This window comes from Ursus americanus, chromosome 12, assembly GCF_024610735.1.
Source record: "Ursus americanus isolate L20-20 chromosome 12, mUrsAme1.1.p, whole genome shotgun sequence".
NCBI lineage: Eukaryota > Metazoa > Chordata > Mammalia > Carnivora > Ursidae > Ursus > Ursus americanus.
Window position 1 is genome coordinate 21,706,104 of NC_142138.1, and position 17,896 is coordinate 21,723,999.

A 17,896-nucleotide genomic window follows, 5' to 3' on the forward strand; every position below is an offset into this window, starting at 1 on the left:
GACAACTCCCAAGACACATGCTGGAAGGTGGTCTGGCACACATGGCCACTGTCCAACTGCTAAAGTTTATCCCCCCTTCATGAAATCCCATTTGCTTTCCTTTCTCGTTCTTTCCTCTTTTGTGGTCTCCCAGTTTTTCTCCTTGAATGTTTATAGATGCTTTCTTCTCTAATATCAGCAACATTAGGCTTGAGGCATTTAAATGACTCTCAGGAAAGAATCCCAAATGCTTACCAGGGTTTACCAGGCCCAACATTATCCGGCTCCAGGCCACCTGTGACCTCATCTGCTACTCTCCTGCTATGGTAGCCTCCTTTCTGTCCTTCAGCAAACCTAGCATGTTTCCACTCCTGGGCCTTTGCACTTGGTGTTCTTTCTCCCTGGAGGCTAGTCCCTTAGATGCTGACATGGCCCACTCTCTTACTTCTATTCAGGCTTCTCTTAAAATATCACTTGCTGAAGAAGGGTTCCCTGACCCCTCCATCTAAAAAAAAAAAAAAAAAAAAGCACCCTTTAGTTCCTAGTTCCTTACTCTGCTTTATTTTTCTTCTTGGCACTTACCATTACCTGAAAATACTCACCTGAAAAGACATGCTCATTTGTTGTATTGGGGTTTTTTTTTTTCTTCTGTTATCTGTCAACCCTTCTAAATTACATGAGGGCAGGGATTTTGTCTTCTTTACTACATCCTAGGCACCTACAAGCAAGGCTGGCACTTCATAAATATTTGTTGAAAAGATAAAATAAGGAATGGCTCTGATTCCTGTTCCTTGTTCTTTATTCTTAGAGGGTCTTTCCTTTGGCCTGATATGACGGAAGGAAAAAGGAAGCTTAGTTAATACTCATTCTACAAGCGCTCCATCCATCTCTTAATGGTTGTGTTCCCTTTCTGCCAGTAGGGCTACTCCAGCTTGCTAACTATTTTGTGCTGTATGATATTGCAGATACAGGTTTAATTACAATATCTCACTTAGAGGCTAAGTGTTTTACATGGTAGCCTATTTAATTAAACCACTTTGTACAAATCATACAACCTAGCCTGTAGTGCTGTAAAGTAAATATTTGTCCGGAGCACTGTACAATTATTTATTTGGTTATTCTTCATGCATCAAATAGCACAGTTGGTGCTTCAGCCCGGGAAAGCTGTACATCTCTCTTATTAACTGTCTGGGTGGAAGTGTTGTACAGAATCTATTTGCTATTTGGCCTTCAAAACATTTGCATATTATATATTGAACTGTTTAATTATCTGTGTTTTCCCACTGATGCAACACCTAAATTTTAACATTAGCTAGAGTTATGGCCATTTGAGTTTTTTTGTAGGATTTCCCCACAGGGAATTTGGAAGCAAGAGTCCATGACTTGCAGAGTGAGGAAATTGTGAATTAAGAACGCTTGTTCTTTAGAAAAGGCATCAGCAGGAGTGAAAATTTTCACTTGGCACTGTCTCATTTTTTCTGTACTTTGAGGGTGAGACCTCTGTCGCTCCCAGTAATTTGTCTGACACAGATATGTTTCAATCTCATTGTGTACTTTAGGTTAAAAAAAAAAAGATAATTTGTTGACCATCTCAGATTACTTCTTGTCAGAACTGAGGCATTTTCTCTTTGAGAGAGAATAAGAATGACTGCTTCTGTAAACCTTTGGTGGACAAGAACACCTGTCACATGGCATGCTCCCCTGACAGACTCACTTATCCTCCTTCTACCTCTACCCCTCACCACTCAGGTTTTACTGTGAATTACACAGATTGGAAATAAAGGGGGAGGGGTAGTATGGCTTCAAGAAAATGGCTTTCAAACTGCATTTTCTGGAATATCAGTGTGTGGGAACCATTTTGGGTATTCCTTGAAAAATAAGGTGCTGACGATCTTTTTCCTGGTCCCAGGTAAATAAAACAACATGGATGACTGGAGCCTTGGAGAACTTTGGAGTAATCTCACATAGATTCCATAATATCCAAGTACTTGAAAGCCACCAGTTTAAGAGATTAATGAATGGAGAGAGAAAAAATTTCTGTGTGTCTATGCTTGGTAAAGTCACAGAAATTTGCAGACATTTATAACGTTAAAGTTATATGCATCGAAAATGTCCAGGAATGGCAGCAAGGCAAATGATGAAGTTGAAAGTGTCTGGGTCAAGGAGAGATCACTAGGAGTTTTTTTTTTTTTTTTAAGATTTTATTTATTTATTTGAGAGAGAGAGCTCGAGAGAGCGAACAGGGGAGGGGTAGAGGGGGAGGGAGAGGAAGAGGGAAAGAATCCCAAGCAGACTCCCCGCTGAGCACGGAGCCTGACATGGGGCTTGATCCCAGGGCTTGATCCCAGGAACCCGAGATCATGACCTGAACTGAAATCAAGAGCCAGACTCTTAACTAACTGAGCCACCCAGGTGTCCCTGGGAGTGAAGATTTAAAATTTCAAGAAGTTGAAAGAGTAGCACAATGAACACCCTTTACCTAGATTTACTAATTAGTAATGTTTTCCTACATTTACTCTCTCTTTCTCTCTCCATATCTAAAACAATGTGGGTGTTTTCTTTAGTTTGAAGAGAGCACATTTGGATGGAGAGCAGTAGTTTTCGGATCAAGAAGAGACTCCTATTTATTTTTAAAGTATGGAATTATATTTGCATTCCATCAGCATGTTCTCATATCATGATTTAAGTTTAATTCTTAATAGTATACTAGCACACTGACAAGTTACAAATAAGTCGTGTCCCCATTTTTAAAGTCAACTAGTGGAATAGTTACAGTGGAGGGTTAGAGGCGCATATAATAGTTCATGACTTTTCCTAGTGATCAATTGTTGATTTTAGGTGCTTGGATGGATGTCTGCAGCATTTAAATTTTCTTTCCCTAAAAGGAGATGTTATTTCTTTTTTAAAAACTATAAACCTTGTATCATTAGAATGGAATGTTATATAATGTTATATAATGTCTACTACACATGAGGTTTATGTTATCTTGAATTTTATTTTTTACTATTAATCTTCATTTTATGTTACATTGTCTGGAGTCAAGAAACCTAGCTGGTTTCAGTATTTTCTCTTGACTTGCTATTGAAATTTTAGATCAGTTAATTGTATTGGACCTCAGTTCCTTCATTTGCAAAATGGAGAAAATAGCCTTATGTTTAAATATTTTCAAATGTTAATTTAATTTAAAAAACATAGCTATTTATCTGGTCTACTAGCTATCTGTCTTCTAAGGTAGTGTATTAAAGTACTTAACACAGTACTTCATGCATTATAAATCACATAATAGATGCTATTGTTTAATTAAATAACTTTATTTTTTTTTAATTTTTTTTTATTTTTAAAGATTTTATTTATTTATTGGACAGATAGATACAGCCAGCGAGAGAGGGAACACAAGCAGGGGGAGTGGGAGAGGAAGAAGCAGGCTCATAGCAGAGGAGCCTGATGTGGGGCTCGATCCCATAACGCCGGGATCACGCCCTGAGCCAAAGGCAGACGCTTAACCTCTGTGCCACCCATGCGCCCCTGGTTAATCCTTTTAATAACTGCATAGGGTCATTTGGCTGTTGTCCTTGTTCTACCAATGAGAACACAGACTTAGAGAAGTCAATGGTGTGCCCAGGGCCACACATTCAGCAAATGGAAATCTCTAAACATACACAAACGTTCACATTATTGTCAGTCTTGGTTGGTAAAGCAGAAATTATTTTTCATTATTTGAAAAGCATCACTGGGTATGGACTGTGCCAGTTTGAGAGTGAAAATGCCTATGAATTTGTGAAGAAATAATTTTATAATATCCACAGTGTGACCATTCCATATACTGAAGAAACAAAATATCATTTATTTATTTATCATGTGATAATCACATTCTAATGAACCGTGCATAATTATACTGATATGCATATCAGAAGACCCAGTGTGAATAGCTTACGTCCTCCAAGAAACTTTATGGCCTTGTTTGGCCGCTATCACCAAGATATTTTGAAAACTCATTTGTTGTTGTCCACTGTGTGAAAGAGATAGGAAGAGAATCACACTGAAGTAATTCCCACTTGCACCAATCAGCTTGAAAGCAAAGGCAAAAAAAAAAAAAAAAGTGTAAGAAGATGCCTTGTTTATTTCAAGATCCCACATATAAAAAGCCAATATAGGATTAAGTGAACAAATGCTTTGCAAAAACTCCAGTGTCATCAAAAACTCACTTATCTCAAAATGCCTCCTCGCTACCCTTTCTATTCCTCCACAAATTAATAAGCCCAGACTGTCTGTTGCAGTGCGGAAGGTCTGAGAGTGCTTCTGTGGCTTATTTGGGCCACAATTACCTCAGCAGTTTATACAGGAAACCTCTCTCTCACCATCAGGGCTATTTGTCTCCTAATGGAAGGTCAGCGGACTCAGAGATCCAACTCTCTCTTGCTGGTACCTTCGCTGCCCGCGCCTTCCTCCTGAGATTTTACCACTGAAATCCAGATGCAAAGTTTAACTTCTTGGGGATAACTATGCCCTTTCTCTTCACCTGTCTGCTTTCTCTGCCAGGTCTGTGCTCAGTCAGGGACCAGATTTGTGTCTCTAACATGCTCATGTTTACCAAAACAATACAGGGACTGTAGGAAGCTGGGTGGTCTGGTGCAGAACATAGCATTTGAATCCCAACTCTACTTTTACCAAACACTAGGTTTTAGACAAACCATTTAACTTAGCTTGGTTCCTCTTTCTGCAAAATTAGAAAAATTCTACTTGTATCTCAAATGGTCAACAGACACATGAAAAAATGCCCAATATCACTCATCATCAGGGAAATACAGATCAAAACCACAATGAGATACTACCTCATGCCAGTCAGAATGGCTAAAATTAACGAGTCAGGAAACAACAAATGTTGGTGAGGATATGAATGGGGAACCCTCTTACACTGCTGGTGGGAATGCAAACTGATACAGAGATTCTGGAAAACAATATGGAGGTTCCTCAAAAGATAAAAATAGAGCTACCCCACAACCCAGCAATTGCACTACTAGGTATTTATCCAAAGGATACAAACATAGTGATCTGAAGGGGCACCTGCACCCTAATGTTCATAGCAGCAATGTCCACAATAACCAAACTATGGAAAAAGCCCAGATGTCCATTGACAGATGAATTGATAAAGATGTGGGGTGTGTGTGTGTGTGTGTGTGTATGTGTGTATAAATATAATGGAATATTACTTAGCCATCAAAAAAATGAAATCTTACCATTTGTAATGACATGGATGCAGCTAGAACGTCTTATGCTAAGCAAAGTAAGTCAATCAGAGAAAGACAAATACATGATTTCACTCATGTGAAATTTAAGAAAAAAAAGAGGATTGTAGGGGAAGGGAGGGAAAAATAAAGATGAAATCAGAAAGGGAGAAAAATCATGAGACTCTTAACTATGGGAAAGAAACTGAGGGTGGTTGGAGGGGAGGTGGGTGGAGGCATGGGGTAACTTGGTGGTGGGCATTAAGAAGGGCACGAGATGTAATGAGCACTGGGTGTGGTATGCAACTGATGAATCACTGAACTCTACCTCTGAAACTAATAATACACTGTATGTTAATTAATTGAATTCAAATGAAATTAAATTTAAAAAATACTACTTGTATCTCATTAAGCCACTATGGAGATTAAATGAATGTGTGTACAGTGTTTAGCACAATCTGTGGCCAATGACAGGTAACCAGCAGACATTAATTCACTAATGTATCCATAGCTTAGGATTCCATATAAAAATTTATAACATATATATCATAATATAAATTAATTATTTCATATGACTTGGTTTAATTAAATAAGTTTTTATTAAGCAACTATTGTGCATAATCATTCTTTTTAGACCATTTAGTTTCATAGCCTACTTAGTTTTGTAGGATCATACTTTATCTTAAAGCCCATATTAACCATTCTTTCCGCAGTAAGATAAAATTTAAAATGAAAGAGAAATCACCATGTGTAATGGGGCTTAATGACTTTCATTCTTTGCAAAGACAGCTACAACAACTTTGTCCGTAAAATGATCTGTATTCTTTAAGATTTCAGTAACCTTCTTGAATTGGATACTTGTCTCCATTAGTGAAACTGGATGCCAGTGAAACACTATTTCTTTAAGTTAATTTAAATATCTTTCTACTAAATTTTTAAAAAAGTTATTTTCCAAGGATCAGAATGTCAGTGAAGTTGTTTTCCCTTGTCAGTAGAATCTAACCTCTTCGTTCTTTGTTTATATAAGAGAGTTTATTCATGAGATGCAATGGGAAAAGAGTTTAGGGTCTAGAGTCAGAGAATCTAGACATGCATCCTGGCGCCACCACTTACAAACTGTTTTTTTGTTTTGTTTTGTTTTGTTTCTGAGTGGGGCAGAGGTAGTCCTTTGACCTTTAAGAACCTCAAGGTCCTCATCAGTAAAGTAGAAATAAAAGTCTTTTCCCTACTCGTATATGACACTTATAAAATTAACTAGAATTGTTGAAAAACAAAGAATTGGAACCTCTTTGCTGGAAGAAGAACAAAGATAAGATTGGAGGACAGAAAGTAATGATGAACTATTGCTAAGGATTACAAAACAAAGTGGCTTAAATGCTGCAGGTGTATTTGGGTTGTATGTAAAGAGCATCTTGTTAGTAAACATTATTAAATACCACACACATTGTTCTATGAACATTTTATTTCATACAAGAGAGAGGAGTTTCTGCTCAGTGGGACCACTTATGTAAGAGACTGTAACGGAGACGGGGGCTAGACTAAAAGGTAACTTTGGATCTTCTCTGCCCCCATGGGTCTTGACATCACTTTCATGCTTCCTGCGGAAAGATAATAGAAAACTCACATAACCAATATTCAGTGCAGTGAAAGTTATGTTTAATATTTATCTAGAAGACTTTACAGCATTTAAATCCAATTGCTCTTTATCTCTTGGTCATTTCCAAGAAGATTTAGGGTTGAAAACAGAAATAAAGGTTATTGTTTTTCTTTTGACACAGACTTCCTTCTCACATTATCATTGATCACGTTGATCTGTCTCCTAGCAATTGAATGGCAGTAAAAAGTTATATCTTTAAGACAAGTGTTTCTATTCAAGTGAACTTGTACATCATTGAAAAATCTGCTATCCGAATAAACTCAAAGCTTTGCAACAATGCAAAATAAAGTAAAATGATTTGGGGCTTCACAGGGATCATACCACATTTCTGGTTCTGTCTAAATTAATAAAATAAGATTTTTAGGACCCTATCTGGCAGTTGTAGATTAAATTAAGCAACTGCTTCATCTGAATAAAGATTTGCAGAGTCTAATATGAAAGAGCTATCTTTTATAAACATGGGACTTGCTTGGGATTCAGAGGATTTGAGTTTTAATGCCAGCTGCATCCCAAATGACCTGTGAGCACATACATTGTATATTTGGTGCTGGTAGCTTTTTTGTCAAGTGGAATTAATAATTACCTGCTCTACCATCCATTCCTCATGCATTATGGTATGCATATTGAATGCAAGTGGCTATTGAGTGCTTTGGTTTTCTGCAAAGTAACTTGGCAGGGACATTCAGAAGAAAAAAAAATCTTCTAAGAAGTTCTAGGCATGAAAGATTTTTTAAAATGTGACTTAGCTTTAAGATGGATTAGTGAATTTTACATTCTATGTGAACCCTAAAAATGCATTTGCCAAGTACTTGGTACTCTGATAGTTTAAATGTTTATGTTTAGAGTTTCTTAAAGCACTGTTGTATTTGTGTATGTCTCTACTTTCTCCATCGCTAAAAACCTGATAGACATCACTTACTGAATTAATTCTGATGTGTGCCTTGCATTTTCATTTTTGTATTGATTCCAATCAACAAAGTGTTTATTGTTGGATAAGGCAAACATGATAACACTTTGCCATTAAGGAGCTTTAATCTAGCCAAGGAGAATATATAATCATTTGGCATGTGCAGTAACTTTTTTTGATAGGTATGTGTTAAAAGGATAGAAGTATAAAATATAGAGCTCTCTCACTGCTACCAAGTGGTCCCAATCTGATTATGAAACTAAAGGTTTACAGAGCAGTGGTGCTGTTCCTCTTTCCAAATGTCTGTGAGCCTTGAATCTGCCCCGTTACGATGACTTATTTTTTGAGCAATTAATCACTAGTGAGGAACTGGGAACTGGTGTACCAGCACGTAGTCTGCTGGTGTGAACAAGCAGGAAGGATACTCCAAGAGAGAAAGGCACAAGATAGCAGTATTGAAAATTTTTTTATACAAACAGTTACACTACATACACATTATATCATCCAATCCCCTTATCTCCATTTACCAATGAGGAAACTGAGATTCAGAAAGATCCACTAACTGATGCTAGCTAACCCAGCTACAAAGGAGTAAGCCAAGAAGTAGTGCAAGCATTCTGATTTAGGGTTATACAATGTTTATATGGACACGTTCCATAGAGTCAGTGGCACTCCTCCGCTCCACCTCCTTCTCAGCTTCCGACTCCAAACACCTATGGGAAAGCACCCAGGGTTCTCAGACTCTCACGTCTCCTTATTAAAAGCTTTCTCACAGGGACGACCGGACAAATTCATTTGCACTTAAGCATAATTGACTCCCGGGGTTTCAGGTGTTATTCCATTTTATGGAAATAAACATTAAGCCATAATTAATTTCTGCCTGTAGAATTTTGCACATTGGGGAGCAGAGGTAAAGGGAAGTATTTTGGGGGATGAAACGGCATTTTCAGTCCCCTCAAGGCATGAGACCCAGATGATGGGCTGAATGCCCCAGGCATGAAGTTGTATTTGCAAACCTTTCATTCATTTACCACATTTACTGCCTACCAGGTCATGCCCATGTTTCCTGCCTTCCTTCCTATTTCTGTGGATCCATTTCGTGTGTACCAGGTTGAAGCCAACCCTTACACCGTGCCCTGCATTTTATCTCCCTCACCCTCAAAGGCTTTGCTCTTGAACGCCCTCTGCTCTGTCCTGCACCATCAATTTTCCATCCCATTAGATTATATCTATCAGTCTGCAAACAAGCCATAACTCTATTCCTAGTATCCGTATGCTGATGATTTTCAAATTTATATCTCTAGCCAGACTTCTCTGAAGTCCAGACGTATATCCCTATCCAACAGCCATCTTGACAGCTAAATCTTGGACACCTACAACTGACATCATGATTTTCAACCCTCTTGCCGCTTTGTTGCCATCTGTTCCCTATCTCGCTAAAATGCAATTTCATTTTTCTAATTGCTCAGGCCAGAAACCTTGAAGTCTTCCATGACTCCTGCTTTTCTCAGTCATGTCACATTCCACTGCTTCAGCAAATCCCATCAGCTCTGCTTTCACAATGTATCCAGAATCTGACCCCTTCTCTTTACCACCTCTGCCTCCATTCTGATTATCTCACACTTGGGTTATTAAATTAACCTCTTACCTGATCTTCACCATTTCATCCTTGCAAAGTAGTCCCCACACAGTTGCCATGGTGATTCTTTATAACACATGGGCAGTTGTGCCAGTTGTCTATTCAGAATCTGTCAGAGATGCGTGACTTTGTTACCCAGAGTATGGGTTAACTTGTTTGTACCATACCTGTAAGGCCCTAGTGTTTTCGGCCTATTGCTTCTCAAACTCTGTTCCTTCACCTCACACCATTCCAGCCATGCTGTCTCTTTGCTTGGTCTCAAACAAACAGTATAGGCAGCAACCCCATCAAGATCTGTGCCTTTTTTTGTTGTCAAAAAAGAATTTCTCCCAGATATCTGCATGGCCCACTTTCTTCTTTCAGGTCATCGCTTGAATTCATCTAATTGAAGAGGACTTCACTGACCCTTTATATAAGATAACACTCCCTGTTTGGCCTTCCTACTAGTCTTTTTTTTTTTTTTTTTAATCTGGGTAGATTTGATGTTTATTTTTTTTAAATGATTTTTTATTATATTATGTTAGTTACCATACAGTACATCCCTGGTTTCCGATGTAAAGTTCGATGATTCGTTAGTTGCGTATAACACCCAGTGCACCTTCCTACTATTCTTAACTCTGCTTGGATTTCTGTATAGTTTTTATACACACCTGATGTATACATCTACGTCTATATTCACATGTATATTCATGCCCGTATCATTGCTATCTATCTATCTTGCTAAATCTCCAAAACCTATAAAACAAATGAGCACATGGTAAGCAGTTAATGCATATTTGTTGAACAAATGAATGAATTGAGCAGACTGTTTAAGTATCCCAGTTTTAAGCACTGAGACTCCAAGTTGAATGGGAAAGAGAAATGTGAACAGATAATTTAAAATACAATGCGATAGATAAAATAGTAAAAGTAAATATCTCTCACCAAAGAAACAATTTTATATACAAAAATAAATTTAAAAAATATTATTAAAATTTAACAATAGATTAATATAAAAAACTTTAATTCACATTCTGACTGCATTATTAACTAGTTGTATGATCTTAGGAAAAGAACTAATAATCCATTCTGTTCCTCCCATTATACCCAGTATGCCATCAAGTTTATTTTATTTTTATGAAGGTTAAGTCGGATAATACGCTACTTAGTAGGCATTAAGTAGATATTATTTTTCTTCCCTTTAATATTCAGTACTTCACTTTATACTCCCAGGTCAGTCCTCTATAATGTGTCTTAACCCTCCATCATTTCTCAATGATTTTCTAAATTTCACTTCATTGACTTTCTTCCATTTTCTTCCTACAAGACTTTTTGGCACCCTATAATGCTATAATTAGCCTTATCATTCCTTCAAAGACTAGTGCTTTAGCTATATTTCTAAGGCAGAAAGGTGGATTAGTCTTCAGCATTCTAGGGCGGTAATAAGTGAATATTTTTTTAAGTTTCTTTGACTCACACTCAAACAGTGGTTCTTATTATGTCTCTCATGCATGAATGGGCATGGAAATGATGTTCACAGAGTAAGGGGACTGGGAATTGCACATGACTCTATAAACCATGACTGTGTCCCACCCCCCTTTGCTATAACCAGGCCATTAAGCAACAGTAACATGAGTGTTTTCAGGAGAGAGTATCACAATTGTAAATGTTGCTAGTAGGGCATTATGTGGAAGAAAAAGTATTTGGAGTCATCATATTAGACTAATCTCTTTGATGCCAGGTGCTATTTCTTTTCTTTTTTTGCAAATTGTTTTGTTTTATTTTATTTCCAGTTTTGTTATATAATTGACATGTAATATTGTACAAGTTTAAGGTATACAACATAATGATTTGATACATGTGTTTACTGCGAATGATCACCGCAGTAATTTTGATCTTACTCCCATTGTAGGGTAACTGGTAAGTGCTGTTGAACTGAATTTCTTAAATTTTTTTCCCTAAGGTGTCTGTATTTTTATTGCACATGAGACAAACTTATTTTTGTCCCTGTTTACCATTGGCTTACAGACAGAGAGTGATACAATAGTGCAATTACATTGCATTACAGTGAATGAGCAAACCTGCTCACATACTATTTGTCAAAACAATTAGGATATTTCTAAAATGTGAACAGATGTGCAATAGAAATTAGCAAAATGAAAGACAATCCACATTTTTGGTTTTTGATATAAACAGAACTTACATCTGGTTTTCTAGGTTATAATAATTGCAATCTCTTCCTTCTAGGGATTCAGTTAAGAAACTCATTGTTCGTTGAGATCTCGGTTTTATAATTGTTTTCTTTTTCATATTGTGATAATGACAAATATCAGCAGTTATATCATTACTTTTTCCTCTGGTCCAAGTGCTGTTTTTTGAACTTCCATGCAAGATTTTTTTTATCCAAGTTTTCACCAGTTGGGATCTCTTAAGCGTTGTTTAGCTTTCAATGAAAGACAATCTTTTAAGGAGTTTATGTCCTAAATATTTTCTGGTTTTGCAGTAGCACACATCAGACACAGTTATTGTGTTTGGATTGGGATTTTTCATTTTTAACATGTTCTCAAATTCTTTAGACATTTAATGTTTCCATCTGGTCCTCATAAAAGATTTCACATTTGTAATGCAGCTCAGGTTCCTGCTCAGAGAGCATCATTATAATTCCATCCATGACTCCAGTTTGATAGAGCAGATACTTTTTTAACTTTGGATTTTGTTGTTTGCTTTTGTTTTCTTCTTTTAAACCTGAGAATAACACTGGATGTTAATGGTGCATTTCTCTCTGCAAACAGTTGCAGCGTCTATCTCCTGACAGCAGGCTCGCTCCTCACTCCCTTCTGCACACTTTGAAGCTGTAGGGTAGAAGTGACCACACTGTGAGTCCAGTACAAGGATACTTAGCAGTCATCATTCTTCCTCTTCATTAAACAATCTGTTCTGTCATCACAGATGGAGGGGATATTTTCAAGGACTTGAATATTTTCTTGAAATAGCCAAACAAACCATGTTAAATAGTAGGTTCTAGGGCACAGTTCAAACAAATGTTCATCGTAACTTCTAGCAGGGTTTTTTCCATTTAGTAAATGCTCAGTACATGTTTGTGAATTTCTTTAGTGGACACTTACGTAACCCTTACTATATGCCAGGTAATCCTCTAACAGCTTCATAAATATTAAATCATTTAATCCTCACAGCAACTTTATGCATAAAGTACTGTTAGTATCCCCATTTTAAGGATGAGGAAAGCGAGGCAAAAAGGCAAAAAGATCACAGCTAGCAAGCGGCAGAACCAGAATTCAAACTTTGGTGGTCAGGCCCAAGTCTATGTTCTTAACTACTAAACTAGTGTGTTCAGCTGCCAGTTTCCAAAAATCTGTTATTACTTTCCTAAAATTGAACTGCACACTCCGCGTAACTTCCCCAGCACTGTGCTTGACTTACAGTTGACACTCAGTGGATGTTTGTTTACCTGAGTGTTTATGTAATAATGACTGAGTCTGATGTACTTGAAAGAGGTAAAACCAAAGGCAGATCACAATGGTGGCCTGTGGAGAGGCTGCTCTTCATTCAGAAACGCCAGTGGGTCCTAGAATTTAAGGATAACCCATACGTAAGGCCCTGCTATTCCTAAGATGATGCTTTGGATTTTGAATTTTCAAATCTAAGAGAGTTGTCTTCATTTCACTCATTGCTCTTTACTGACACAGTTTTTTTTTTTTTAATTTAATTGTGGTAAAATACCTATAACATAAAATTTACCATCTTATGTATTTCTAAGTATACAGTTCCATAGTGTTAAATACATTCACATTGTAATGCCTCTCCAATGTAACTGCCTCTCGTGGAGGGAAGAGTACAGATATTAGGGATATAAATTGCACAGATAATTTTTTAGGCACAACTGTGAATGACAATATCAAGGGCCATCCAGTCAGTGAGAGGAAAAAGGCAAAGAGCATCTAAAAAGAAACAGGATGAAATGTCTTAGCCAAGAAATACCATACAAGAGAAATAATACAAGATAACACAAGAAGTAATGAAATAATCAATAACTTTGTAGATTCCCTGTTTCCTATATTTCCAGTTTTCTAGTGGTAAAACACAACCACAAGGACGTCACTGATGGATTTTGGGTCAGAAATAAATGGATAAGGAGCACAACAGTGCAGCTTGCTTTCAACCCCAAGTCAGACATGAGTGGAAGGAGGTGTTGAGATATTCCAAGAGGCAGAATACATTGGACAGCTATTGAAGGAGAGGAGTGTAGGCTCTGTTGGGTGTTCTTGCAGAGAAAAAATGCAAATGGAGTGGGGGTGGGATGGGGAGCAGGACTAGCTAGCGTAGGGAGCATTGGCTTCAAGCAAGAAGGCTGTAGGATGGTTCTCAAGAATTTAGATTTTGTCCATACAAACACTTCTTTGCTGTTTTGGGGTTTACAGACTTGGCATCTTCTGTCAGACTGTTGAATATGAGAGCAAAGATTTGAGAGCAGGAAATTTATTGTCCTTGGATAACCAAAATCTTTCACTGTATTGGGCATATAAAAGCCTTTTTATATATATACTGAATTAATTTGTCAATTACTGTATCAATTAATAAAGTATGAAAATGAGACTGGAAAAAGGGATCATATCCACTAGACTTAGCCTACAGTTTGTTCAATATTGAAGTATCTAAAAATAAAAAACTACCTAATAAAAGGTCAACATGTAATATGCAGTTACCATAATAAGGATAGTAATTTGCCATTTCTATAAACTAATAGTGTCTGAATTTATTCTACATATATTCAGTGTTGGTAGTAAACAACTGATTTTCTGTGGCCAAAAATTGCATATGGAATCATATTGTCTTGCTAACTTATTCTGTTCTAGCATAGTCACTAATGTGGAAATAGCAAAATGTCTCCAGTGCTTCTGTAGATTTTCTTGTTTTTCAAACTTTATGACAGAACCAGAGAATTCTTTAGGAAATTACAAAATAAAATAAGTCATTCTTTCCTAGTAAAAATCTCTATACAATCCATTTTTGGGGTTTAGAAGCTCAGATGAGAGCAACTATTGATTATTCCCTCTTACTACTTGTGAAGTGTAGAAATGCCTAATGGAGATAACTATTAGTAAGATTTAAGAAAATTTCTATCTATCCAAGAGTGCTTTCTTCTTCTCCTTCTCCTTCTCCTTCTCCTTCTCCTTCTCCTTCTCCTTCTTCTTCTTCTTCTTCTTTTTTATTATGTTATTATGTTATGTTAGTCACCATACAGTATTTCATTAGTTTTTGATGTAGTGTTTCGTGATTCATTGTTTGTGTGTAACACCCAAGTGCTCATTGCAATACATGCCCTCCTTAATACCCATCACCAGAGTGCTTTCTAAGAGATATTTACATTTCACCAATTATATAAAAACTTGCATGTGGAAATCAGAGTTAACTGATTTATTCCAGTTGTATTTTCAAACTACTTACACATTGGCATGTGGGGAGCTGGCTATTTTTTATCTAGCTCTCCATAGATCATAGACTCTTCAAGGTGAAAGTTGCTTCTTATTTTACTGTTATTCTTGTAATGTGACCTATTTAGCTATTTTAGTGAAGACTTTTGCCTAAAGAGTATGTGGTTTTAACTTTTATAATACAGTAGATTCTGACCAAATAGGTTTTACGATTCAGTATTTCAGTATTTCAGTTTTGTGCTTTTTGCTCGTGCAGACACAGACAGAAATCTCACAAGACACTCCCAGTATGAGGTTCATATTCTAATATCCCTTGTCAAAAACATTTGAGCACCTAGAAACTGTTTTACAGTGACAATCAACATCCTAGATGGTCTTCCAAATAATTCAACTTAAGGATATGCTTTGGAAATAAGTAGCATTATCAGATTCAAATGATACTGTATTATAAATGTGTCAATGGAACATAATTTTAAATTAGTGGAGAATGCTACCTCTCTCTCTCTCTCCCCAGTATCATTTGAGGGCCCACTGTGTGCTAAGGAAGATACAAATGTGTATACTAATAATTAAAAGGTTTTGTGATGTAGACTGTGATCTATAAATAGAAAAATAAATTATAAAAAATAAAATGCTATAGGATATCACAATTAGATAATTTTATATTTTATAATGAAAATATCTGTAAGATTGAAAACACCGTTTTTAAGTTTTTTGTTGCTTTTTAGTAAATTACATTCTTAAATTAATGGTAGGAGTACTTACTATTTTCACATTCATATGCTTCCTGATATGATGACATATAGTTTTGATGACCTGGTTAATACTGGTGAAAACTTTCAGTGGCGTTTCCTGGGGCTAGTAGTCTGCTACATATTTTATTTTGATATTATTGCAATGACAACTAAATGTATTAGTGCTTTTCCTAGCCTAGAAATCATTAATTAAGGAACTGGTACCTAATTTATTTAAAAATAAATTTTTAGAGTAAGTTTACAGTTATAGCATAGAGTTATTTAAGTGTCTCTTGCAAATTTAGGGATGGTCCAGCAAATACTTTTTAGAAAACTGTTTTCAATATGTCACATCCTTTGTGCAGTCCCTTGCAAACCAGTTTTCCATGGGAGTTCTTTTGCATATGGAAACACAGTCAATTAGGTATTTTCATATGTAACCATACTCTTTTTTTATTTTATTCTTCTGTATAGCACTAACCTAAATCTAAGCTGGAAGTCTGTCCAGATCTGGTTTGGAAGGCTAGTTAAATAGACAATATACTCAGAGAGATACAGGCGCTAGATGTGCTTTTTTTTGGTTCATTTGCAGGCCTCATTCAAGGCTCAGGTTTGTATTCTTCTGTTTAGGTCAGTCAGCCAATAAGATTTCACTGAGTGGTCACTCATGACGAGGCCTGCACTAGACTTGTGTACGTAGAAGTAAAAGAAAAATTAATCAGTCACAATCAATAAGCATTTATTGATACTCAGTGGTACAATTTCTCTTTCAAGAGTTTTCATTAATGTTGGGGAGATTCAACTTTTTAAAAAAATACCTATTTGAATTTTGGCCTGGAAATTTTGTTGCTGGTTCACAATGTAGCTAGCTAGGCTAGTTGCAACAACATGTCATAATTAGGTCAGGAAAATAGGTGCACTGTAGCAATTTACTAGGTACAGTGGGATTCAGATTAAATTAGATTTCTGACATCATAATTGTGGAAGTCATAAATAAACAAGTAAATAAATTGTGGCTCTTGAAGAACACTGAGAAACAAGAGTCTTGCCATTGGGTGGGTAGACCAGATGGTTATAACCCTTTGGTACCTTGGAGAGCTCTCAGTAACCTCTACCTTTCATTTTGTATAAGATTTTACTGAGGTTTTTTGTCTTCCTAGCCTAAGGCCTACCTTATTGGTTCTATCACTGTGGTAGAACTAAAAAGATAGCTAATGCAGGCTTACTCTAATTTGATATGATTAGACTGAGTGGTAGTGTCAGGATGTCATCTTCATCCTACTGAAACCTTTTGTCCCTCACACTAGATCATGGACAACACTTTTTGGTGCCTCAGAGTTACTCACCTACTGAGGAAGACAAATAAGCTTATCAGGGGTTCACAGTGTTCTCCTGCTTTCTCTCCAGTAGAAGGATCATCTTTTTGGCTCAGACAGGAGAGGTGTTGCCAAGAACAAGGTGGCATGTGTTTAACTCCAATTAGTGGTAGAGACAATAAACACTATAAGAGTTCAGAGAAGAAGTTGTTAATAAGGGCTATAGAACCTATGAAAGACTCCGCACAATAGCTGGCCCTGTATAATGAAAGGGTTCAGACAATTTGGGAGAAGGGAGAGGGAATTTCAGGTGGAGAAAATGTTAGTCATTTTCAACATTCCATTGATTTTGGGGGAAGTTAATTACAAGACAAAGTCTTTCTTTTTAAATAGCCTATAATCCACCTGAGGGAGAAAAGAAACATTGCAAGCATGAACCAACATTAGAATAATTACCAGTTATATAGTAGAAGAACAAAGAGGTAAAGTATAAACTTAATAATGATGCTTTGGAGATAAAGTCTTAGGAATGAACATCAGTGTTGGTAAGGCTAATTAGGGCAATATTGTAGAGATTTGTCTCCTGATCTGATACTATCTTCTGTTTCTTATGTTAGTGCTTCCTAAGTGTATTTTGTGTTTGCTTACCTGGAGAATGGACCTCAGGAAGAAATACCTGTAAAGGAAAGGAAAAAACTCTGTATGCAGGAAGATATCAGTTATGCATATTTTGATCATTACTTCTGTAGGTTATTTCAGCCTGAGTTTATTTATTTTTTATTTTTTTATTTTTGCTTTTGTGCTGCCTACTCACCACTGCTCATACTTCTGCCAGCCTCTTGACTTTTGGATTCTCTACTCTGAGAGACTCTCCATACAAGTATTCTCCACTAATGTGGAATAGAGTTGCTTATATTTGCAGAGTTTAAGATGATCGAAAAATAATCAATAATGTGTACAGAGAATAGTGTCATTATTAATAGTAGTAAATCAGGTCTTTCACTAGG